The 25,838-nt window shown below is 35.7% G+C and overlaps 1 long non-coding RNA gene across 3 annotated transcripts in view; it reads left to right on the forward strand.

Annotated features, from left to right (window-relative positions):
* LOC135080132 (uncharacterized) overlaps positions 1-25,545 on the forward strand; it is a 57,866-nt gene extending 32,321 nt beyond the window's left edge. For all 3 annotated transcript variants that reach the window (XR_010258950.1, XR_010258948.1, XR_010258949.1), the window contains exons 2-3: positions 10,262-10,354; positions 25,416-25,545. This is a non-coding gene — a long non-coding RNA (uncharacterized LOC135080132). The remainder of the gene's footprint in view (positions 1-10,261; positions 10,355-25,415) is intronic.
* The last annotated feature ends 293 nt before the right edge of the window (positions 25,546-25,838 follow it).

Here is a 25,838-nt window from a genome sequence, read left to right on the forward strand (position 1 = left end):
CCAGATCGTCGGTCCACCTAGTGGGAGGCCTGCCCACGCTACGTCTTTCGGCTCGTGGTCGCCACTCAAGAACTTTCCTGCCCCAGCGGCCATCAGCTCTACGAGCTATGTGCCCCGCCCCGTCTATGTCTATATGCGCTACGATTACAGGGTATCATTTTGCATAGTCGCAAGACTTCACTCCGCTGCTGTCAAATCAATGTCGCATAATGTTATCGCAATGTGTGTGGCCCTTGGCCAAATCACAGAAGCCTATGCGAAGAAAGAGCACTTGAATGACAATGAAAATCAGGGTTACCATTTTATAAGATCTCCTCACTATTGAGGGTAACAAAGTAACATTAATAATCTAGCCATTAATTACATTTATTACCTTTACGAGAAAGTAAAGCAACATGCGGTTTTATTTTAATTTGTAAAATATTTGTAACAGTTTGTTCCAAATTTAGTTTTACAACAGTATTGCTGTTTCAGCTGTCACTGTGAAGCTTTGGGAAAATAAATAAATAGAAAAAATATTAACATAAATATTTATTTAAGTTTTTATGTTCATTAACATAATATGCCAATTTAAGTTACACTGTGTGACAGTCTTTGACACTAAACAAACTCTTCAGCTTAATAATACCTACCTACAGGGCGTTTTTATAGTTACTCTTGCTGATGAAACCAAGAAGGGTTGATTCTACTACTGAAATACAACTACTTTTCTTACAGGACCAATATCAAATTCTCAAAAAAATTCACATCCTCGTGATGGTGATAATTTCTATGGAGAGGTTTTTTTCTTATATTCGGTCTCTTGGGATAAGTTATTCCATTTGAGCAGTAGAATTAATCCTTTTTATTTGATCACTGTATAAAAATAACACAAGTGTTTAGGAAAACTTCTTCTTTGGTATGGTATCACTACGGAGTTATAATGTCGGCAACTCTGTATCACTGACTTGTAACTTTCAAACAGTATGAATAATAAGGGCACCACATTGGTTTTCTTTCTGAAAAAAGGCTTTCACTTTTAGTACTAACCCTTTAGCACTATTTCATTGAAATAAAAATACAATAAACGCACAGAAGACTGAAATTGAGTCAACTGACGTGACATTTATAATTTGTTGACATTATGACAGTTTGACAAGACTAGGGATTGAAAAAGTTTTAATTGAAAAAGTAAAATGACAATTTATTAAAACGATTCACAAGGATATAATCGATTAAAAATATTTATAAAATGTTCTGATACTTGCCTGTAGCGATTATCCAATCGTGGTTTCTACTGAAAAACTACCTCGTGGCAAGATTTTAATAAAATAATAAAATCTTTATCTTCTCTTTCACAATCTATAAAAGTTCATTTGGTCTATTATTATACATGTGCTATGAATGAGGGTTTTCGCGATTGAAAAATCCGCGAGATGGCAATACGTAGACGCGAGGTCCAAATGCTGCATGATTGGTGGATATCTGTCAATGTCATGTCAAAAATAACCAATCATGCAGCATTTGGACCTCACGTCTACGTATTGCCATCTGGCGGATTTTTCAATCGCGAAAACCCTCATTGGCATAGATTATGAGAGACTGGCAACTATACTAGGTTGATATATGTTTCTCACACTTCAACTGGCATTGGATTCAACATCGGATTCTGACACTTTTACAGTTATGATACCATGAATATCAGTTTATGGTCCTAATTATTTTTATTTTATTTACGACCTTCGACCAGTTGGACACTTTAGATAGCTTCTTGTAATAGTGTCAATATCTTTTTAGCTTTTAACGCAAATCTAGTCTTCAAAGCAGTTTAATCGATTTATTTTATTTTCAAAATCGATATTTTATTGTCTATGATGGCCGCAGGAACATCACTATACATGGACTCCCAGCAATAAAGTACGGTAATGCCTCGTACAGATTTTATCGGCAAAAATTATGGAACTTGATAGGTTTTAGACCATGCCACGCACCAAAACGTCCGGAAGTTGTAATAGTATTATAGAATAAACGTTGAAAGACTTATTAATTTAATTTTTCAATGCTTAAGTGTCCATTAGAATGAAAGGGTGCTTAATGTATTAAAAAAAATAGAAAATAATTATGATGGGTTAATGTTTTTGGGCGGTTTTTTAGGCGGTTTCTGACAATGTCCTTTATCTACAGTATTAATAGTACTTTCCCTCCAGGTGGCATTTCAAAATTCCACCCTGTATAAATCTGCCAAGCCATCATCTAATCTCAAATTAAGGAAATCTATTATTGGTTTGTCCGGTCGTTGTTGAAATCCTTGGGGGAGGCCTTTGTCCAGCAGTGGACGTTATTTGGTTGATTAAAATGGCTCCTACGTATAAGGGCGAAACTGCCGCTTACGTCTTTTTCCAATTATTTAAGCAATGATTTCACTTTGCTCTAATCTATAACATCAGTAAGAAAAAAAAATTTTTTTTCCATTAGATACAAAATAAAATTTTAGGCAAATAGGCGTATGTGCAAAACTACGCCACGTATAAAGCCCAATCATACGATTCGTCAATCTATACGAGTAGTTGCTTACATAAACATATATTTTTTATAATCCAAATCTTAAATAAAGCCATGAAAATATTTAGCAAATTGTTTTATTTATAAATTATGACACATTATATAGTTATTTAATTTTTAGCGTTAAGAGTCGCATCTCAAACTAATTTGAAAATTATAAATAACTTGAAAAAATCGAAGTGCCTAAGGCATCGTGGGTTCAATTCCCGCCTTAGGCAATTCGATTTTTTCAAGTTATTTATATTTTTTTAAAATATGACACATTATGTTAAAAGACCTAACTAAATCTCGAGCACAGTATATGGGCGTATTTGCGTTAAAACGTAAAACGGTACATTAAACGACTTTTTCTAACTGATTTATTATTGATATAGCACATGATAACAATTAAAATAATTACATGCATAAATAAAGAGAGTAATCGCTCAAAATATTATATTTACGTTGTCATTTAAGTCTCTTTACGTTGAACAATATACATGAAATTATAGAAATATGCCGACGTAAAAGGGCAATGCGTAAAATCTCAAAATATATAAGAAAAATATAAAAATTGATAACAGCAGTAGCAAAAGCATTACATGTTAAGGCTAAATGTAAAATTTCATTAAATTCGTTTTAGTAGGTCAGAAGATATGACCCAAAAATATGGTTCTGGCCACTAAAATGGCTCTCCTGTAAAATTTACTTTTTTCACTTACGCCAGTATACGTAGGAGCCATCGTAATGTCTTATTAGTTTACAAAAAACCTAGACAAATCAACAAAATGTTCATGTAAGACACAGTTGAACTCTAAACGGGGGTATTCACAAGAATCACAGCAAATTGGGAAGGAATGCAATTTAGGTGGTTTTACTGCTTAGGAAGTGATATCTTTCAGTCAACCAGTTGAGATGATAGGTATATCTTTTTTGGCACTTGGTTCTGATACAATTCACAAGACTTGTAGTCGGAAATCTAATTTCATTTCAAATCCGCTGTGTAACGCTACAAAAGGATTTATTTCTACAAAATAATCCACCGGCAAAAAACCAGTCAATCGTCACAGTACAGTTGACCGCTAATATACACAAAAACGTATAAATACAAAAAACTCCGGCCACCCTACGGAATTGGATAAATTACGACGTAAAAACTTTTGATTGGTACAATCAGCCTAGAAATTGTATAGATTTTATATTTTATCTGTCGCACACCAACCAACAATAGAACGGTTTGATTACATACTATATATGATTATATACTATTGAGTATATTTTTATTAATTAACTAAGAAGTAATTATAAGTTAAACTAAAATACCTGAACTTTGACACCTGTCACGTCCGAAGTCCGATTAAATAGATAAGAAGAAACCATCTTCTCGTTCTTTTACAAACAAAATTGAATTCTTGCGTACCCGTTGCCCTGACTTAAATCTCTTACTTAAGGCAGAGTTACATAACCCTATCTTTAACCGTAACTATAACTTTAACCCGTGGTTTTGTAGGGAGTTTGACACACTTAGATGCTTTTTATAGTTAAAATAAAATTATACACAGGCTTTGTATTGTATTCTCCTAACTAATTTTGTAAGAACTTGGTATTTGGCGCATTTAAAAAATACGTCCTTTTTCAGGCTACTTTTGCTGACTGTACTTGTAGATTACTTTTGTCTTGTGAGAATGAGATTACTGATTTGAATTGACTTTTTATGCAATGAAGTAAATGGAGCATGCAATTCCGCATAGAATTATAAGTTTAATACATTATTCAGCTATGACGTTATTTTACTAAGCCTAGGCGCAGACTATCGACTTTTAGTTGGCCGATAGTTTGGTCTTTTTTTTTTTATAAATGATCTTTTGTTATGCCTTGCAAAAGGTGCTATTGGATTACTCCAGTTGCAAGACGGTGTGCTATTTTTGGATATAAGTTGGATTACATTTCTATTTGTTGAATTCTTTTAGGTGATTTACAATATAGGTGATGAATTTTTGAAAGCTTTTGATGGTCTCTTCTTTTTTAATTAAATCTGTAAGATTGTTTGGTTCGACATTGAGCATGGAGGAAGTAATTTCGTGATTTTCTCGTTGTATTACAAATCGGGGACATTGTGTTAATAGGTGCTTCCACGTTTGAGAGGTTTGGTCGTCGCAGGGACAATTCTCATCGGCGACGATGTGAAAGCGGTGCAAATATGATTTGTGATAACCGTGATTGGTTAACACTTGGGTCATAGCAAAATTTGGCCGAACGGTCTTAGTGAACTCCTGCGGGCTGTTGATCAGTATGGAGATGTATGAAAGTGCGCACATTACACTGATTTGGTATCGGCCGATTCTTCATTAGAATGGGGCCAACTAAAAGTCGGTGGTCTGCGCCTAAGCTTAGTGTTAAAGACTCTACACATCAAGCCCGCCGAATAGTGCGACTTTATTTCAAAAGAATCATGTCGACGACTTGTACATAGCTATGATTTTTCATAACTTTTGGGTTTGGTGTGTAGACTGCTTAAGAGCAGAAATATGATTTTAGAATATGCAGATCTGTGGCAATATTACTTGAAAATCCTAAATGTGAAAAACTTCAACAAAAAAACACAAGATTAAGAAAGTGGTGTCACTTCAAGTTCATCTCGAACTTGGCCGTTTTTTACCGAATTAAAGTGACAAAGATGGAAGCCCTTTGTCGTGAGGACGCTGCGCACGCGCTCAGATCAATTCAGGGCTGTCAAAAAAAGTTTTATTTTCGTAAAAAAAAAGTTTTATTTTCGTAAAAAGAAAGTTTTAAGTTGTAGCTCATTGCAGACATCAAAGGTTAAGTTGTGGCATTCATCTTATCCATGGCCATGCTTCACCCTCACTGACAACCTTAGGAAAATTACTGTCTAGTGTCCATGCTTCATAACTCCACGACCTTAGAAAATTGCTGGCAGAAGTGGCAGATCTATCAGAGTTGTGCTTCGCGCGTTATAAAGCATTTATTTTCAGAAAGTTTGTTATTAGAAAGCACTTACGCATTCTTTTGGAAGGGTTACATCTACCAATAGACTAACATAATAAAGGCTGACATAAAGATGATGTTTGTGCTTCAAAAGACACACTATTCGTAGATTCTTTAACCACTTCTTCTCAGTACCGTCAAAATATTAAATGCAAATTAAATGCTTAATGAGACGTACTTATGTGCCTTGAGAAGAGTTTTTAAGGAATTAAGAACTCAACACAGTTAAATTGCCTAAATTAAATTGCTTGGTTCAATGACCCTATATAAAATCATTCATAATTCCTTTGTTTGATTGTTGTCAGTTAACAAATGGTATATATTACCAAATTCCGAGCCGCTCTGAGAGAATACGTTGTATGCGTCCGCATAAGCTCTTTTATTTAAAAAACACACAAACTAATGCAGGACAACGTGCGCCGTTTTACAGAATGATGTCGTTGTATAATCATTACCTTTATGAGGAGGATATGTTTTCCTTAACGCCGAGCGCATTCAAAAAGCGAATTATTGAAAAACTTTAATTATTATTATTATTTTTTTTTTATTTTTTTTTTTTTGTATAGTAAAACTTTGGAGTGGGTCTGTAATATGCATGCTTACGATTACGATAAAATTACTTAATGTGACTAGAATTTGAAAACTAGAGAAACAGATTAGACACTTGAATGCGTGGGGTTTCATTGTTGTTGTCCGATTCAATGTTGGTACTCTCTTCAACTCTCTTGTTTGCCGCAGATCGTTTACAGTTGGTTCTGTACGTTATCATGAAGTTCCATGTGGCCTTTGCGTTTTGTTGACACTTTCGCATTTATGTTATTAGTAGTGGTAATTTATTAAGTATCTGTAGGGTACGTACATTGCATGTTCATTTTATTAAACTAGGATAACGGTGTTGACTGTACAATTAGGCTGTATATTTATTGAACTATCTTAAGAAAAAATATGTATTGTTCAGTTGTTTGTTTTCCTAAATAAATTAAAAAAAAAAAAAAAAAAAAATTGGTACTCTAATAAGTTATGTAATCGCAAACACACTTTTTACTCCACCTTTTTTCGTTTCAGCACGTTTTATTAAATGTTAAAAAGGTCAACCTTAAAATCGGTTGCGAGCCCTATCCAATGGGCAGTCACGAATCGAATAGATCGTGATACTTTTTGTTCGATATTAGTTGCGTCACTTTCGAGTAGGGGTCAACTCTCTTAACCCATTGTGTCGAGTCGACCTCTGTCCGTGCGTAAATACTGAAAAGCTTTCGTGATTTTTGTATAAGCAAATATAATTTTAGCGATTTTGTAGAAGATATAATAAAGACTGTCTGAAAATGAGACTGAATAATATTCATAATTTCTCTACACTATTCATCATCAAATAGTTCGTGACACCCAAAGTGGCCAAAAATTAACAACACAACCTTATTCCAATAATTATTTAACAAAGACATGTTGCGAAATTTTTGGCTACGTTTGGTGTCACGAAATATCTGATGCTGACTGTAGAAATTTTGCTCATATTGCTAGGGCTTATAGATAATTAAAAATTACCAGGACCTATCAACGATACCTCTCGCTCGTTTAACAAAAGAGTGAAAGAGAAAAGTAGAGTCGAACGCGTCGAAAGCTTTCGCAGAGTGGGACCTCAGTTGCGTTCCTAATGCACAGAGTAATAAAGATAAGACAAATTTAAATAGTCCAGATATTGCTTTGATACTATCTCGTTTGATTTGTTGGCGTATTTTCGAACAGGTTGGGTAGTTATTTTGGTGCCAGTAGAAACTACTACACAGGGTGGAATTTTGTAATGCCACCTGGAGGCAAAGTACCCTTAATACTGTAGATAGAAAATTTTACTCATAGAAAACATTCCTTTATTTTTTAAAAGAAAGAGAACTGCATTCAAAGATTTTCGAAAATAGTAGACATAGTATAGTCTTAAATGTAGAGACGATGGCACTGGCTAAACACTTAACGCATCTTATGTAGTGATTATGTAGGAGCTGATGATGATAATGGCACATGAGGCTACCGAAAAATGACAAATTGCCATCTTAAGGTAAATTCTTTAAATTGGTTAGTTCAGTTAGTTCGCAACACGTCTTTGTTACATTTGAAATAAGGTTGTAAGTTGTTTTTGGCTACTTTGGACGAACTATTTGACGCTAAATATAGGAAAACGAACGTAATGTTTGTGAAAATGGGATTCCCTAAACAAGCTTAGGTTCACTGTTTCAAAAGAGACTTTTACTCAAGTAAAAGCCTTAAAATCTTGCAATAACGCTACGCTACATCGCATCCTGAATAACGTCATTGTGCCAGTAACCAAACAGTCTTTTGGCCCAGAACAGACGGTGAAACGCAACTGCAACGAAACTGCAACTGCTAGTTACTTTTGAGTTGCATCTAAGTTTCTGCCATAGCGTCCGTTGAGAGACCACACATGACGCGACCAGTTTGAAACTTTCAGTTTCAGTTTCATTCATCAGAATCGTCAGAAAGTTGCAGTTTCGTTGCAGTTGCGTTTCACCGTCTGTTCTGAGCCTTACACAACAATAATCGTTACCAAATAAGTGCATCGATTCTTATGCAATCGGTCAATTTTACATTGAATGCAAGCGATGACCCAACGAAAGTGAAACCGTAGTGTAAATAAATATTTATGGACTTTTTTGTGTACATTGGTATTAATGAGGTGGTTTCTAGAATCGAGTGAGGAGAAATTAAATATGTTTAATGATAATACCTTAAACCTAATAAACCTTAATAAATATTATTCAAACAGCGTCTAGTATTAAAAATTACCTTGAAGTTACTAGGCAAGTAATAAATCAAGTGCAAGTCATAATAAATATGTAGGTACTGGAATTTTTTTCGTATGAACACACAAAAATATGGCATTCGAAGTATTCATTTTAAAGCCTGTAAACCCCTTAGAATCCTCGACAACTTTCCCAAAAAAAATATAATTTTCATAACTGACTCTACCAGAAATGGAACCTTCTATTCGTAGCTTCCATTTCATCACGCCACCGGCCATCGAAACTGTTCCCAGTCCACAATCCCACAGTCGGTCATGCTCGCTTGCCCACCAATTTCTTCTCAATTACACTCATCATCCAATCCCATAAAACAAAGTTTAATGTCCGTGTACCTACGTACTTATGTTTTATCAAAGGTTTGTACGTTAAAGTGCATGTCAAATAATGAAAGACAGCAAGCGAAGCGTTTCATTTAAATTAAGTGTCTCTACATTGTAATGTTAGCGATTTTAAGAACTGCTCCAAGTGATTCAGGAGATTGAAAAAAACTATGGCACATCAAACTAAAATGCTGTAGCTTACCTATGTTTTAAGCACTTAATAGGCATTTTGTGCACAGTATGTAACTGGTTCATAGATTTGAACTTGGTTTGTTGTAGCTATGCTTATAATTCACTATGATAAAAATGGTAATCTATATGTGTTGTACTCGTAACTGTACCAGAAATAAAAGGTGCTACAAAAATGTAACCTAGTCTGCTGTCGGTTGGCTGAACCACCTAATTACCTAGCTAAGCACTAGGGACTTAGATTTTTCGTCCCTAAAATGTTTAAAAAAAAATTGTACTGAAAAAGTATTTTCCTTTAACTATCCACACAAAACAACAATTTCATAGGCAAAGACCTATCATCACCCACCTAGTCATAAGCGCATAAGGTATAATTTCCCATAACGACTGCACCGCCACCGTGAGAAGACTCTAGGTCACTGGAGCGAGTCATTGCAGCGATTCTCGCCATTAAGTGCCTTCCCTTTGTTTTTTGGTAGCACTTTATAATACCGACAATGTAATGGATAGATCGTTTGCTTTTAAAAAGGGGAACTGATTGATGGCTATGAAAAATTGGGAGAAAATTGAATGGGACAGCCGTCTTATCATAGTCTGGGAAAAAAGAAAAGTTATGAATGATAGATGCAACAGACAAATAAACCTATGATATAGATGTATTAAACTCCGGAAGTAAGTTAGATACTGTTTAATAATTGAACAATAAATTGTTTTATACTTTCGAAGTCACTAAAATCCGAAAATTTTAACATGGCATGGCACAGCAACTGTCCTCAAATCTATGAAACTCAATGATAAAAAATACCTTACATGATATAAATATACCTCACGGGAGATTTTATTATCCCCTGACAATGCCTGAACTTCCCTTGTTGATTTCTGAGTATTAACAGTAAAATAATCTAACCGCGTGGCAATATTCTCCACTGCAGAAATACAAAATACCTACACGACTCTCTCAATTTACCAATGCCAAATGAAAAATTTGCCCAACACACCCCCACCCTGGCCAGATGGGTCTGGTGCTCTGGGGAGGCCGCATTGTTTGTCCCTTATTAGCCTCTTGACATCCACGGAAAGAGTGTGAGCTATATTTTACCATAAAGCTATGTGATTACGAATAATATTCATGATCACATAGCTGTATCGTAAAATCAGTGTGTATAGGCTAAATCTAAAGGCTCTGCTAAATTGGGGAGAGTCGTGTAATCTTTTAAATTGCTCAAGTCGGAATTTTAAGATCCGCAGCCCTTTCACTAATTAATTATTACACAAGTAGGTAGATCTAATTTATCAAAGTTCACATCCAGAGGTGCCAACCTAAAAATTATCAATCTCGTGACAGTATTTTTCCTAGCTCCTAATTAAGATCAGATAGCGCGTGCTTATCAGCGCTCTCGGTTGTTTCAGACGTAGTGCGCGGACGCACCAAGATGGCTGGCTGGGGACTGTGGCTGGTGCTGGCGCTGGCTGGATATGTGCACGGTCAAGGCGCAGAGAAACGTAAGTATTTTTTTTTGAGTGAACACTTTTTCTCCACTCCAATGACAGTTTAACTTTTCCCCGGGATAAACTCCTGTGTAGATCCTGGCCACACAGGAGTTGAATGGTAGGATTGGTGGAAAAGGCGGTGGCAATATTCCCGTGAAAAGTATTCTTCAAAACCTAAAACAGAAACATATTAAAGTTAGCACTTCATTTTGTTTTACATGATCCCAATGCTTTTTGAAAATATAAAAACTTGTCTTAAAAATAATATTGACTGCCAAATATTTTTTATAAATTCCTGAGCTACTCGTGAACTAATACCTAAAGAAATATATTGCCAAAAAAAACTAGTAATACGAAAGCTTTTAACATAAATTTTGCAATTTATTGACAACTTATTTTTGAGACATTTTAAAATATTTAACATCGAATAGCAACACATACGAGATCCGATTCAATTACCCTATCAACCCAATTCGCCGTCTCAATTTATCAAATTACGTACTTACACCGTTCTCACACATCAATAAAAGTCATACTTTCCATTTCCGAGTGCATTGTGAGAGGAAAACCACCGATTACACGAACAATAGAGTGAGAATAGGAAGTGGCGTGGAACCGATGGTTTTATTACTTGTGGCATGCCATAATAACATAATGTATGCAATGATCTAGATAAAATAAAAGGAAATAGTACTAGGTAACGCGAAAGTGTATTGTTACGTTTTGATGCAAAAACTACTAAGACGATTTTTTGAAAACATGTTAGAGTCAGCGTCAAATAGTTCGCGACATCTAAAGTGGCCAAAAAGCTGACAACACATCCTTATTCCAACTGTAACAAAGACGTGGTGCGAATTTTTTGGCTACTTGCCATTAATTTTTTTCCTATAGCCTACGTCGATTCATTCTCATAATAATTATGAGTTCAAGCTTTGAGCGTTATCCCCTACCCTATCGTCTAAATAGGGTATAGTAGGGCTTGAATCTCTACTTGAGTAAAATAATCCCTCCATCCATGGGCGTCGTTTCATAACACTTTACGAGCCTTAAGTAAGGACTTGGGACTTCAATCAGTCAGTAAAACCAAAGTTAAAACTCAAAATAATACCTTAGAGGCGTTCCCTCAAACGCCTTCTCTGTGATACATCTTCCTATTCTCGTCCACGTTTTGCCATTGTAATCGATTACGGCGGGTCGAATCGATTGCATAGATCGTCTCGAGTGCTCGCAAGCGATTGTCACGTCTAACGGTGAACGTTGCGGACACAAATGCGATGGGGAATGCAAAATCGATTGTTTTACAGCTTTTGCTGTCATTAGAGAAGATGTGATATAGTCACAATCACAACAGTATCTGTTTTTAGAATAATATAGAATAGACAGTAAAGTAACTTATACAGGGTGTCTCAAAAGAGCGTGCCAAACTTAAGGAGATGATGCCTATCTCTTTTTTCATTTATACACACAGCAACAAGAGAATTTCGCTTGGGAATTTAAAAAAAACATGAAAAAAACGTATCTCTAAAACTTTCTATCATCTTAAGTTTGGATAAGTATCTATAAATAGATACACAAAAACCAATAATGAGAGAGTCAGAAGACATTAAGTCTTAATTTTGTCTATTGCGAATTTGCGACACTTTAGCAATGTGAGGCTTACTTTAACAGTTAATTATTTATTCTAGAGCACGACAAAATATCAATTACCTTCTCTTAATTATACAGCCGATATACAGCAAGTAATCTACTTTAATTAATTTACGTACAGAATAAATAGCATTTAATTTAACGATTGTAGGTAGGTATATGTATAGTCCTTCCCTGTATACTAGAAATAGGTAATTACCTGATGACGTTAGCTTAACTTTGTACATAAGGATAAGACTGAACCAGCTTTGAACTTGATTTGGTGAGCAGAACAAGTTACGCCATAAGTTCTTTACTTTATAAAATCTTAGTGTCAAAACGGCCTTAAAAAGTATTTTTAGATTTAGTGTCAACGTCTTCTTCTTATTCATTTGCTCTTGGTAGAGCTATAGTGGTCACATAAGTTGTAGAGGTGGATACAGCCCTCAGCACGATCTCCCGCCATCTCTCCCTGTTGATAGACTGCCTGGTGCAGTCAGATACACGGTATCCCACTGCTGATTTTACTCGGTCAGTACAGCGCTTATGTAACCTGGCACGTGATCGGATTCCTTCAACACTGAATGACTCCTAAAAATGTCAACTAAGGTATTAGGCCTAATTTGAAATTAACTTAAAGCTGTCTTCGTTTAGATTGCAAAATACAAACATCCTATAACTACACTCTTAAATGGCCACAGCAATACCTTACTCGCTTATTAGTAGAAAATCCGCCACGTGTACCTAATTACACCACATCCGTGAAACCATGTTGGGTGTTAGCATCGCAAGTGTGCCACGTTATCGCCTATTGAGGCCACTGGCTCGCCTTCAAAGGAATGAGGATAGGCTGGCGAGAAGTAAATAATAGTAACACGCGTTTCTTACAAGTAGGTATGAGTTACCAAAACATCAGATGTATTTTACAAGACCTGAAACAAATGACTTTTTTTAATTTAATTTGATTTTATTTATTTAATTAATTTAATAAAAATAGGCTAAACTAATAAGTTGTGTTTAATGTAATATCAATTGAGCAAATAACAAAATAAACTTTGTAGGATTTATTTCCTTTTGACATAATATTTTCTCCTGTTTTTTGACATTAACGGTAAAGCTCTTGGGCTCCTGGCCTACTTCCCACCTAATTACTAATGATGTTAATGATTCAGTTTGTGGAGGATCCTGAAAAGGCACCGGTCATTTACAATCTTTTGCTACTTTTGTACTTTGTTACTTCACTTGGTTGGTATTTATACTCATTATTACTGAAACTAAAATTACCTCTGTAGTATCGCGCCAAGGGCGAAAGGTTAGATAAAAGTGTGTGTCTAGACTGTATTTGAAGATAGGAAAATTCCAGTGTGTTTTATTTATTTAGAAAGGTACACCAACAGTACAGTACATGTATACTTTACACTATTAAAAAATACAGATTGTTCACATTTCTTATTATAGACCATTGACAGATTTAAGTTAATAGTCTCTAATGATAAATTGTGCGAATGACTTACCTAGTTTTCCACACAAACACTACTCAGCCTCCAATACTTAGTATTACCATCTGAAAAGTTAACCCAACCCAGGCCTTCGTATAAGCTTCAACCATCTGCAATGACGATGACTTCTCCACCTATCACACAATCAAAGTAGATTCAAATGACAATTACAGTAGGTAATAATTTTGCATGCCTAAAGGTGGAACATGGAGATACCTACTTGAAAAATTGTAACACCCACTGATGTAAACCCATTTTCGCTAAATATATAATTTTAAATTGAATGTACTATCGATAAATTAGTGATTAATACAGTAATAAGTAATAAATGATTTCTCTACAAACCATTACTGATCCATTTGCTCATCTCTAATTCTCTACCATGATCGTTGACTGCTCTAGTAAGCAAGCTTTCTTTATTGCTGTGATGATTTCGTCTGCTAATATTGACCGTTAAGAGTTCAACGTATAACAGTGTTTAAATAATTTTAACCTTAATCTAATAATTGAAACTACTTTTTTATTACTATGAGGTCTCACAGTGCCCGTGGATGCACAGGGTCACACATGAACCAATCACTGAACTCTATTCAACGCTTTGCGTTCGATATGTTGCTTCACTTAAGCAAGCATCGTGTGTGAATACGGGCGTATGTGTTGTACTTAAGAAACAGAAATCATCCAATGCAAACTAAAGTCCAAAATGTAAGCGACAGCTTTTGGGGTTTCAGTAAGATCTCCAGCAGATCAACCTGCCAAAAATTTACGAGTCTCAAAATCTCAATTTTGAATTTTAAATCCGTGTAAAATTAAAACCATTCTGTCATTATACTTAGGACCAAATATGTAGTTGGTCTCACTCGCTGGACAGTGTGATTTGGCTTAGATGAATATCCTGAGAAGAGCATCCTTCTGACAACATCCTTCAATGTGTCCTTTACATATTATTTTGAAATTGCTGTCAATTTACGATAATCTCAAAAGATTTTGTTTTTTGATTTTGTCATAAATTATAGCCTATATAATAATATGTTATTTTGGGTTACAAACAATAATACTTTTCAAGGCGAGAGTGAATAGGCACTTACAGGGCAGATTTGTACCATCTTAGACTGCATCTCACTTAACACCAGGTGCGATACCTGCCTTGTCTTGCATAAAAAAAAGTTTTATTAAAATCTGTTCAGTAGATTTTGCGTGAAAGAGTAACAAACATCCATCCAGACATCCAAACTTTCGCATTTATAATATTATGTAGTAGGATTTTGAATCTCATACCCAATACTTGGGGCCCTTAAACAAACGTGACCAGCCCCAATCGTTATTACCGCGGTACCGTTACCGCTAAACAGCTGATCGATTCGACAACGCTTAGACAAGTCATTGAGGGCAAACCGCGATATTACCGCGACAAATTGCAGAAATTACCGGGCAAAGTGCGAAATGGAAGATTCGGGTGGGTGGAGACGTAATTCAGTTCTTTTGGCTATCGCTTTTACCGCGGATTCACACGCGTTGGCTTACGCCCGTATTTACAAACATTACTATGAGGTCTCATAGTACACGCGGACGCACAGCGTGACACACGAACCAATCACAGAGCTCTATTCAACGCTGTGCGTTCGATTTGCTGCTTCACAGAAGCAAACATCGTTTGTGAATACGGGCGTTAGTTCCTGAAAACTTATCTTCAGGAACTTAGTTTCTGTATGAATGTACGAGTAAAACGTTTCCTATACTACAAATTTCATTATCTTAGTTCTTCAGCGACATTATGTGCTCATGTCCTTCTTCAAGGTCCTTATTATCTGTGTACCAAAATTCATCAAAATTAGTTCAGCATTTAAGCATGAAAACGTGCAAACAAACAAACCGACTGCAGAGTGACTTTTGCATTTACTTATATTACAGTAATAACATAGATTAGATTGTCTCTACTTTTCAGATCTCTCAAATTATGGTTCGTCAAAAAAGGGAAAAGAACTTCCCATTATAAGAAAACCTATACAAGCCCATTAAAACCCCATAGCAACAATCTAAATCCTTCATTAGTGTGAACGTAAAGTAATTAATTATAAGCCTACTAAGTATCAATTATGTTGGCAAAACATTAAACTACATTATATCTTATTTTTAACACATAGCACGAGTTGTGCGTACGCACACATAATAAATCAGATAAGTGTATTTATCTTCAAATGTGTGCTTTCAAAGGCGCAGGTGCTAAACAAACTCATTGTCATTGCCTCTATGCTTGACAATTTTATAACATAAGACTGTGTATTCACTGGTGGAAAGTGAAGACTCCAATGAAAGGGCCCGAAAAGACCTAAAATCTGTATTTAAAAGCAAGTAAAGGTACAGGTACACATGCTCATTACTAGCACGAAAGCATACCATGCATGCAACATGTGTGTCGAACATTGCCATTAATAAGCATTCTCATTTCAAATTGTTCGAGCACGCTTGTTTTAGGCATGCTAATAAGCATGACCTTTTATGGATATTATTATATGTAACTGTACCTCAATGTCTTGTGCCGGATCTTAAACAACCAGACATCTTCATTTAGAACCAAGTAACAATACAATTTTAATGTTAAAGCAAAAAACTTGGGAGTGATTCGCAGATTTTTCTGATTTTATTTTAGTCTTACAAAATAGTTAACTACCAATTTTAAAAATGCGAGTAACATTATTTGTAACAAATAAACATGTTACAGTGTGTCCTGGGCTTTATGTAAATGTTATAAACGAAGGTTTAGGTCCAAGGTTCGCCCAAATCGACATAGTACTATGTTGTGAAATAAAACATGTCGCTTTAAGAATTATGATATAATCAAGATAATTACTCTTTACCTACAAGACTTAGCACTTAGCGACGAGCATGTTTGGTGATAAAACTTTGAAGTCTTACAGGCGACTGAAAGTCATGGAAAATTGAGTATCATGCTTACGTATGTTCTCTCCTTTGTTTGTAATGTACCTATCTGAGGAAAAATAAATATATTTGTAAGTAGATACATACTGTTATTAAGAAGATAATCGTACCTATGTTTGTAGAGGATTTTCTGAAGTCTCTGTACCTTTTAGTAGACAGTGTAACGCAAAACCACAAACATTAGGTACTATGAGGTCTCACAGTGCGCGTGGACGCACAGGGTCACACACGCAGCAATCACAGAGCTCTATTCAACGCTGTGCATTCGATTTGCTGCTTCACTTAAGCAAGCATCGTTTGTGAATACGGGCGTAAGATTGACGAAGTCTGTAACCTTTTTTATAGACTTTGGCAATCGTATAAACCAATCGGGCCAACCAAAATTGAAACGTAATTCTAATTAGACGCCAAGTTAAGTACTTGACAGTACTATTTCCACCTCTCATTCCCACTACTGCAACTCCCGGGAAACTAATATGTAGGTGTAGAGTTTACCAAAACCCAACCACCAAATGTCAAGTTTGTCCCGGGGAAATGTGAAACTGTCATTAAAACGATATGTATTAAAATCATTTCACTCTCATGTTTTCTCGATGGAAGTATTAATACTGGTACTAAAACCCAATTGAGTTAACTGCGCACCTCGTTGAATGCGACTCTCCCTCCCACTTACCCGAGCGTTGATGTGACATCACGGGAGCCAGGTGCGCAGTTAACTCGATCGGGTTGTAGTGTATTACCTCCATTGAGCGAAATGATTTCAATACACACCTCTTTAACCCAATGACAGTTTGATTTTTCCCTGGGACAAACTGTGAAGCCAGGTGCTCAGATCTCGACCGGGTTGTGCCAACTAAAGAGAAATCCTCATCAATTCTCCAACAAAAAGGTTACCTAACCCATAACGATCCTAAAACAATCGCGAATCCCGACCCTTAAAAGTAACGACGGATCTATTTCAACCCAAATATCCGGGGTAGGGCTTTATTTTCGCAGAATCTGCCAAAACACCGCATCATTACTCTTGCCTGTTACTTTTCTTTGCCACTTCATCAGCGATGTATTAAATATTTATGCAAAGGTTTGAATCAACAGAAAAATGGGTAAACAGTTGCTGTTTAAATGGATAGTAACAGAGGTCGACTACGTCAGGGTTATTGAAAAATCGCTCTTGTTAAACCTCATTAAGGTGCCACATTGTAAAGCTCTTTTCATCGTTTGTAACTTACAATTTCGAATGGATAGCAACAGACAGAGGTAACATAGGTCGACTCTCCATCAGGTTTATTAAAAAACTAGCGGCCGCCCGCGAATTCGTACGCGTGGAAATTACATAACTTAGTGAGCACCTACGTTCTAAAAGGAACCCCCATGCAAAATTTGAGACTCCTAGCACTTGTAGTTTCTGAGATTTCGTGATGAGTGAGTTACCTTTCGCTTTTATAGATAGCTCTCATTTAAGATCTTTAAGTTCTTAAGATAACATATTGTTCAGCTTGATGTCGTCCTTTGAATTTTCAATCTTTTTAAGTTTACAGTAAAAGCCAGATTGCGTATCTACCCTGTAAATATTGCTCTAAGTTTTCTTTTGTTTAGATACCTAAATAGATAACAATATTTCAGGTTGAGGTTAATGAACAGTTATATTTAATAACCATTTTTCAGTTTGATTACGTTTTCACACTGAAATCGTTAAAAATATTTTATAGTAGGTACCTACTTATATCTAAAATCTAGATTGACTTAGCAAGAGAATTTAGGCTTCATTTTATTGAAAGAACTATACAAGTAATATAAAATTGTGTAAAAGTAACATAAAATCCGAATTAGGATTTGTATAAGCTGTAATAATAATCCAAAGCTTCAATAACCTTCATAAAATAGGCTGGTCATTCACTCTTGCCCTCTATCGGTTCCTACAAAGGATAAGTAGATCTGTAGACGTGAAACATTCATCAAGTAATCTCCAAGATCAATTTGTCTTACAAATTTGAACCACACCGTACCTACTTCAGACAGAATAATTTCATCTCCAAATCCATATTACAATGCCAATAAGACTCAAAACCGCGTGCGATATGAATGAAAAGATGATTTAGCAATATTTACGAACAATAGCCTTAAATTGGAGTACCTATAGAGTTTAGAATAATAAAATAATTTAGATCTTATTCCTTTGATGTTTAGAATTAACCCATTATAGACTGAGTTTTCTTAAAGTGTCAGATTTTTGTTTTTTTGAAATATGTTCATAATTATGGTCTACATAATGCTATACAAGCATTAAAAAAATGATCCGACCTGTAATCTAGAAAAAAAATGCTGGTACCATATGGTACCGCTAGCCTCTTACCGTGTCAGTCAGTTAAAACATAACTTTATCATGGATTTTATAAAAATAGGGAAAATGATATATTTTATTATTATTATATGTATTAATATACAAGCAAATAACAGAAGTGATATTAAATGTAAAAAAAACTGTATATTGGGTAAGCAATATTCATTTTTATCTTTGAATATTCAAAAATTTGGAATGGAGCTTGGCATTGCACGCTGCACTTAGCTCCACGTAACATTTTCTATACTCTAATATTGTTCGAGAGTTGCAATTATCCCAAGTTCGTTCTATAAATATCTGCTTCGTCTTGGGACCTTCATCGTCCTCCAAAACTGCCAATGTTTCGTGTAAGTTACATCTAAAATAAATAAAAACCCATGGTTTTGTAAAGTATAGGTAACTATTTTACTTTATCTTGCTGTATACCTTATATACCATTGAATATATCACATACTTCCCAATAAATACAGTAAAAACTAAAAATCATAAAATAATTAAAAAGACACGGTAAGCGGCTAGCGGTACCGTACGGTACCAGTAATTTTGACATACAATATTTCCCATTATTATTACCTATCGACGTAATTTTACACCATTTCACAATAAAAGCACTTATGGAGAATACAAGATTGTAACAAAATCAGTATTTCACTATCACACAAAAAAAATATGATCACTTACTTGAATGGCGCGTCAATTTTTAAGAGAAAATTTTGATGCGCTCACTTCAATCATCAATTACACACAACTGAAAAGAATACCTGTCAATTTTTATTCCTAGAAGCATAGACCATATCTATTGGCTACGACTTGCATCAATCAGAGCACTGCATCTTTTCTCGTGTTAATGTATAGAGCCAAATTAAAACACACAAAAAAGTGGTACCATATGGGACCGCTAGTCTATAATGGGTTAAATTGAATCGTACTTGATTTTACTCGAGTTGATGAGAAAAATTTGGTACGGTATGGCATTAAACTGTAAAGTTTAGTCTAATTTATATTATGTAGCTTAATATTTATTACTTCTTTTAAGAAATTATAGATCTATGTGGATTTTATAGCTATTAGCGTTAAATTTTGGCATTGTAGGTATCTCAAACTTCTTAGCACTTGCCAAATGTTTGTCTCGAAACGCTGATAGGGCAAAAAAGAATGAGACATGTATAGGCTCCTTAAGAGCATTTGACGATTTGAGTACTAATTTAATTAGTCTATACCTATAATTTTGATTTTGAAGCTTTTAACATACTCGTATTAAGACCCTAAACTCTTTCTATTCTATGCTGTGATGTTATCGTTATTACATCATCATCATCAACTTACAGTTCACTTCTAGCCACTTCTGGACATAACCTTCATTGCTAATACTACCTTGCAGTTCTTTGCTCATGCTTCCCGCTTATGAGCAAAAGAAGTATCCATCTCGGGCGACACATTATGCACCCGGATGAGATAGCAGATATCACGCTCCAAAGAATCTGGAAATTTATAGACTCAACGGGACTAAGCAGTGAACTTTAAAGACAAGGGCTGCCACAATAGATCAAACCTGGTCGAGTTTGGCGCAAATAAAGGCCCAAAAACCAATAATAATAATTACCTTGCGTATGTTATCACTCTATTTTGCTAGAAGCTATGACCTCAAAGTAGGTAACTAAAAACTAGTTTAGTATGACTCAACAATGAGGAAATATGTTCGTCAAGAATTAATTCTATTATACCACTCATTGTTATTATTGTTGTTATTGACACTTCTGTGCTTCTGGTGGCACAATGACCATGACAATGGCGTTGGTGTCATCTTCGTGGGCTGTTGTTTGTTAATTAGCTAGTAATAATTAGCACATAATCATACCTAAATAAACAAAGGCACCCTAGAGAATCTTGAGCTAGACCAGCGAGTCTGAATTAATTACCTAACGACTAGAGTAGCCATAGTCGCATTCCCTTGTCTCTTCGTCGAGAAAACTTGGGGTAAAAATACTTGTGCAGTAAATTATACTAACACTAGGTACTTATGAGACTCGAGTACAGTTGGCATCATAAGTTGATACGCAATAACATCATCCCATTGTTAACACCACTAGAAAAGTAGGCTATTTATTAGTAGCTGTTACTCGTAAAACGCAACTCTACACCATAGGGAGAACCCATAGATTTTTGGTAAAGCATAAAGAACTTTACGATATCACTGGTTCATGATATCATTGTTGCAAAGCAAAGGAAACTGTACCACATCACTAACATATTTATTGATTTCAAAGGTACCTTACTTAAAATCATAATTTCCTGCAAATGAAAAACTAACTCTGTTTTCAGTGCTAGAAAGAAACGTTTTATCTTCGATTTATTGTTTCCTGTGTTCAATCACCAAAATGCTTCTTCCGAATCTAGTCCAGTGACTATAATTTGCCCTTCTGTATTATCCATTACCGTTTACCAATGTACCAATTCTCCAGAAAACCGCTATAATGTCTTATCATGCTTATGTAGAATCCATTCTGCGCTATGGAATTATTATATGGGGCAATAGTACCGACACAAAAAGAGCATTTATTGCTCAGAAAAAATGCATCAGGGCTATATGTGGAATTCGTCCTGATGAGTCATGTAGGCCACTTTTGAAAGAACTCCAACTTCTGCCACTTCCATCACTCTACATACCTATACGAAGTTGCCGTTTTTGTCCACAAAAATACAGAACTTTTTAAAAAATCTGGTAATCTCCGATTAAGATGTCCTCAAAGACTAATACATAAAGACATACCGAGATCCACTAAATACGGAAATAGCTGTCTTTGCATGGGGATCCGTATTTATAACAAAATCCCTAAAGAAATAAAAGATCTTAATATAAATATGTTTAAAAATAGACTACACAGGTGGCTTATGAACCATAGTTTTTATGAAATAGGATTTCTTGACATTCAAATATGTATAAATGTAATTTTTGACATAGCTGACATAATTAATTTATTGGACATTTTATTATTGTAAAACTGTACTGTACTGCATTGAGTTATAATGTACTACGTACTAGAGAAGACATGTCAACTAGACTGTTTCTGGCACGTAAATAGGTCCACGGACCGAAATTCAATTAGTATGTGCTCAGCGGTTGCTGTGACAACACGCATGAGTGCAGTTTTGTTTTTTGAAATATGCCATCCTATAGACGAAAATACTGTTCAAATAACTCCAGATACATATTAAGTAAAAATCAAGGAATGACTTTTTACCATTAAGTTGTACATTTATGCACTTTAAAACACTAATTTAATTTTAATTTGTTAATTACAAGGCGGCAGCCATTTTACGAAAATTTCAAAGAATAAAAATCGCAGAATTGACACTGACGCATAAATTAGTATACGAAAGGAAGGTTAAATACAGCAATAAAAAGATTTTTTTAAAGATTATAAGCACTTTGTATTGCCCCGTCCCGTCCAGCCCCTTGTGTTAAGCTAAATAAGCTTGGGTTACGGTGGGCTCACACAATAGTCGTGCGGCATCATGGATCAAACTTGTTTGAATCTCACTGCTGTTGTTCGTATGTGACTGGTTAGTTATAGTCCAGTCAATAAAGCATTATAGATGGAAAACTGTAGAACACAATTTCTGACTTCAGGACTTTACTTAGACTAGTTAGGAGGTGAACATAGCAAAAGTCCCCGCCCTTATCCCTTGAGCCTGCGGGGAGAGGGGGGTTTAAAGGTGCCACTTTTCGGTTTTTCGCTTAATCCTCGGAAACTATGCGTCCTAGTGACATGACTACTTTGAACCAAAAAAGCATATTCAATTTGCTACAGGTGAGATCGACAAGTTTTTCTATAAATTGTATAGTTATCGCGGCATCTGCTCTAGAAGGTCTGTAATATTGGAAATTTTATTTTTGTCTTACATGTTCCCATCAGGAGAAAATCGACTAAATCAACATTGAGCAATCATTCTAGACATGCGGGAGCATGTTAAGCCTAGTTCCAGCGAGGGGACTACACCGTGCGTATATTTAGACGAATCACTTTGAGCCACTTTTGACTCCCTCATCACTCAAAAACTACTGTGCATTAACACTTCAAATTTGGCTCATGTGTTGAGACTTGCAAGATATACATCAGTTTCAAATTTCATAAATATGCCTCAAACGGTTCTTTAGATATTGACGTCCAAAAATCTACAAGTCTGACCTATAGACCAAATTCTAACCACTTCCAGGTGACCTCGAAGGTTCAAATTTGGCATCCAGAAAGGTAGTTATGTAAATACAAAGGAACAAATAAAAAACCAGTAAATTTTAACATTTCACATGTGATAGATAGATTTTAGTGCTCTAAATATCGATTTTTGAACGTCAATACCTAAATAACCGTTTGAGGTATATTTATGAAATTTGAAGCTGATGTATATCTTGCAAGTCTCAATACATGAGCCAAATTTGAAGTGTTAATGCACAGTAGTTTTTGAATGATGAGGAGTCAAAAGTGGCTCTAATTGGTTCGTCTAAATATACGCACGGTGCAGTCCCCTCCATGGAACTAGGCTTAACATGCTCCCGCATGTCTATAGTGTTTGCTCAATGTTGATTTAGTCGATTTTCTCCTGAAAGGAACATGTAAGACAACAATAAAATTTCCAATTTTACAGACCTTCTAGAGCAGATGCCGCAAAAACTATACAAGATATAGAAAAACTTGACGGTCTCACCTATAGCAAATTGAATAAGCTTTTTTTGGTTCATAGTAGTCATGTCACTAGGACGCATAGTTTCCGAGGATTAAGCGAAATCACCACCTAACTAGGCTAAATAAAGTCCCGAGGTCTGAAATTGTGTTCCACGGATTTCTCTCTACACCGTCGTTAAGGCATTCATTGACTGGACTATTAGTAAATCACCCTAATTAATGACACCTAGCTCACGAGATAGGCTAAAATTATAATAATTGTACAGTGTGTCTGGTCACCAGTGTCCGACCCGTTAGGGCGCAGTAATATGATCAATTTAATCGACAAATCCAGTATTAAAAAATTACAGCTATTTTAATTTTTTTAGTTTCTGAGTCCGGATGGATTCATTTATTTACCAAATCTACCGATGTACAGGACCTATGAGTATAAAAGTGATTCGTTTGACAGCTGAAAAAGTAAGCAATACGTTGTCATCAAAAGCTTCCATTTAAATTTCTTAGAAACACTTGGTAAAAAAAATGATGTTTCTTTTTAGATTTTTCAATGTTACAAAAAACTAGAAAGTTTTACATTTTTAGATGCACTAAGTCATTACCTAAAAACTGATATACCTTGGCTTTAAATCAACTAGTCTAGGTGCTAGCTACACAGGAGATGCAGCGGTGAAAAGGAGAGGTGGGAATAGTCCCGTAACTTCTACCTCACAGCTATTATACGTGTACTCAACCACTGAGATAGTTAACAATAGAGACAATAAAATAACTGAAAGTTTCTGACTTTCAGTTATTTTATTGGTTCTGGAGTGAAGGCGTGGGTCATCCCTAGCTTTGTTCCTACCGTGACGAGTGGGAATTTTTCTTAAATCTCAAGATGGACTGACTGAAGATAGCAGGAAGACGCTGGGTGCAGGCCACTATCAACTGGGCGATGTGGAAATCATTAGAGGAGGCCTTTGTTCAGCAGTGGACGTCCAGTAGCTAAAATGATGATGACGATGTTTCCGTACAGTATCCAATTCAATAGGCAGAAACTAAACGTAAACGAAGTGTCGCCTCTGTAATGGTATCATTATCTATAACTCATAATATTTCGTGCGCTGTTGGATGACAGTTTTAAACTAGAGATGGGTAATTTTTTTATCGAATTAGAAAATACCAGTTAACGATACTCAAGGCGATTATCGATTACATTAGATTTTAATCGGGAAAAAAAATAATTAATGGCTTAAGCATCAGTATGGAAGCCCATACGCACTTGTAGCACAAGTAACACGATTAGCCACAATCCCCTCAGTTGTGAATTCGGAATCGCCAGTTGTAATTTTAAAATCGCATCACAGAGTGAAGTAACTAACACCAAAAAACGGCAGAGCGAAGTGATTTCGAATGTTTCAACTGCTACGTTTTGTCACTTGTCTAGGAGGGCTAATTTTAGTCTAAGGGAGGGGAGCTTAGATTACATTACAGGAAACGCACAATATTATAAAAGAAAATAATGTAAGTAGCTGAACCTTTTTGCTATTGAGCACCATGAAAATTTAACACAATTTAGCCGATTTGTTTATTTTCACAATCGTTTCACAATGTCTATGATGAGGCGACCGCAGGAACGTCACTATTCGTGCAATCCTATCAATGAAGTACGACATTTTCTGGTGAAGATTTTATCGCCATAAATTATGAAACTTGATAGTCATGGATTTGACTGACAGCTGTCCGTCAAATTCCCGCCCCGCACCCCGCACTGTACATATTTTGTTCGCGATGTCTGTTCTATACGTAGTAATATTACTTCAATGCTGTACTGTTGAAAATTTATATTAATTATAATGACATTGTTTCTTTTTTATGTATTAATATTCAAACTTGCATGCTTCTTGATGTAGCAAAACATGTGGACTTATTTTATAGCTGTAACAACTGTATACCATGTTTTATGCAAATAAACAATTATTCTATTATTCTATTCCATCTTTCAGGAAGAACCGGCAATGTGTGCAGCGTGGACATGGACTGTCCCGACAACGCCTTCTGCAGGCAGAGCAGCTACTGCGTCTGCAAGGATGGCTTCGTGTATGCAGCGGTCAACAGCACGCACAAGGGGTGCTTGAAGGGTAAGCCATTTTGAACCTTATTACATTTGAACAGAGTCTTTTAAGTTTAAATTGGCATCTTCCATATGTAACGCTGCAGTCAACAGGATAAAGGATGCTTGAAGGGTAAGCCATTTTGAACCTTTACAATTGGACTGAAGGCTTTGTTTAGCTTGTAAAAGTAATGACGTGTGTCTTGAAGTTCAAGTAGAATAAGAACACTGAACAGAAAAATCTGCCCCCAATGGGAATTGTACCCGGGACCTCTGGCTCTGAAGCAGGTGGTCTTACCACAGAGGCGGTTAAAGG

The sequence above is a fragment of the Ostrinia nubilalis genome, chromosome 2 (assembly GCF_963855985.1).
Source record: "Ostrinia nubilalis chromosome 2, ilOstNubi1.1, whole genome shotgun sequence".
Lineage (NCBI taxonomy): Eukaryota > Metazoa > Arthropoda > Insecta > Lepidoptera > Crambidae > Ostrinia > Ostrinia nubilalis.